Genomic DNA, 2387 nt, shown 5'->3' with positions numbered 1-2387 from the left:
TTGTAAAAATTGTTTTTTTTTTTTTTTTTTTTATTTGGCTTAAGCCGAGCCAAGCTTTTGCTGGACCAAAAAATTAAGACTCGACCCGAGCTTTCGACTTGAGTCTTAGCGATTCGAGTCGGCTCGCTTTTTTCCTAATTTGTGACAAATCTAATATTTATTTAAAGAATTTAAAATTTGTGTAATTTATACGAATTTTAAATTAAATAAAAGTTATAATACTCCCCTCTGTCTCTCTTTTCGAGCGTGGGATCAACTACAATTAACTTGGGTGGAGTTAAAATTGTACATGAATACAATATTTCGTACACAATTTTTATTGATATAAACAAATCTAAAAATTATGTATTTTTTTAAAAAAACTAAGTATTTTTTTGGGGGCATATCTGCTAGTTACTTTTAAAATTATGTATTTTTTTTAAATATACTTTTTTTTTAAAAAAATTATGTAATTTTTTAAAAATTACATAGCTACATGTTGAGGAAATTGGCAGCAACTGCCTGTTGTGCTGCCTATTAAGCTAGCTAGTTATGACAGCTGGCAACAACTGCTTTAGTAGGCTGCTACGCCTGACGAGCAGGAATGGCCCTTGTGGCTTGATGAGCCACTTGGGCTAGATCGAACTCAAGTCAACTCCCTAAAATGAGGCTTGGTTCGAGTTTTGGCTCGGACTTTTTGGGGGATAGACTCATACTTTTTCCGGATCGAGCCATGGGTTGCTTGAGCATGTGGACCAAATTTATACCCCTACTTAGAAAATAATGAAATGTTTTGGAATAAGGCATAAATAAGGATTAGAAGCGGGCAAGAAGATGATCACTTGAGTTCTTCTACTCGAGAGAACACAAGTTGGAGAAGGAGCTGCTATTGTTTTCAACGACTCCGCTATTTGACTTGTTGCCACATCTATTAGATTAGTGCGATGATTTGTGTCTATTTATCTATCTAAGATGATGAAGAAAAAACTTGTCTAATTAATCTTTGTTATTATTTGCTTTCTTTCTCGACGAAAAGCATCCGAGGAAGGTTGGAGAAGATCTATTTTCCTGTTGCCATTCATTGTTGAAACCAAGATCACGAACTCATCGTCGACGCTAGAAGTTGTATGAATGTCGTCTTCAAATCCAACAGTGGATTAACTTTTCAATCACCAACATTTTGTTCCTTTTTATATAAAATTCTATCAATTTCTATTTTTGTTCATCCACATAGAAAGTTTTTATAATCAACCGTTTCTTAAATCCGTGGAGCATCTAGTTATCCGTCTTCAAGTGCATAAATCTATCATTCTACTAATTTAAACTAAATCGCAATATTTACAATGGAAATGACTAAGAACCTTTTTAAGAGACTCTCTATTTTTTAAAAATATATTCTACAATTCAGAGAGCGAAACTTTTTATGTAATCCAATTGGCTCTTTATTTAATACCTAATTTTACTACTCTCAAAGAGTATTTATTATTATTTTTTCTATCTTTTATTTTTACTAGTTTTCCTCCAAATTGTTATATTATTTACCTCAATTGAAAATTGAAATACTTTGAGTGTATTTAATTATAGAGAGCGAATTTGGAGAGTTATATTAGCAGGAACATTACTTGGAAAGACAAGGAAGAAAAGGAAAGAAGCCAATCTAGTTGCACACAAAAGGAATCCCAGTCCTTTACAAGCAATCAATTCAATGGAAAGCCTTCCAAGACAGCCAACATCCATTTAGCCTAGAATCAATCAAGCCAGCCAAAGTGTTTTCCCAATTCTGTCCAACAATTACAACAATCAAGGAATTCACCAGTCATTTACATACCTGATTTAGAATAGATTTTGTTTCTATTAGGAAATGCCAAAAATAAATAAAAGATTGTAATATCTCTACAGCACATGGAATCAATATAAATAGAAACAATTGTACAGTCTCCAGCACGTTGAGGTGAGACTCTTAAACCAGTACTTTCTTCTTGGTATCAGAGCGGGTCTCATTTCTTCTACTGTAACCATGGCCAGTATCTCTCTCAATGTCAGCAACTTTGTTAACATCAAACTTAACCCAGAAAATTACCTACTGTGGCGGGAGCAAGTCATTTCACTAGCCGAAAGCCAAGATCTGTTTGATCATCTCAATGGAGAATTGGACATCCCAGCCACTTACACTCCAGAAACTGCAAAAACAGACAAACCTATATTCAGTGAAGACTACCTCAAATGGAGAAAATCAGATCGTCTCCTTCGAGAGTGGATCATTGGCACCTTGACAGAGGAAGCTCTTGGTCTGGTTGTTGGTCTTCAAATTGCCAAACAAGTTTGGGAAGGACTTCGAGAAGCTTATGCCCAAGACTCGCAAGAGAGAGAATTCACTCTGCTCCAACAACTTACCTATCTCAAGAAAG

Source organism: Olea europaea, unplaced genomic scaffold (genome assembly GCF_002742605.1).
Source record: "Olea europaea var. sylvestris unplaced genomic scaffold, O_europaea_v1 scaffold272, whole genome shotgun sequence".
Taxonomy (NCBI): domain Eukaryota; kingdom Viridiplantae; phylum Streptophyta; class Magnoliopsida; order Lamiales; family Oleaceae; genus Olea; species Olea europaea.
This window is presented reverse-complemented; position numbering follows the sequence as displayed.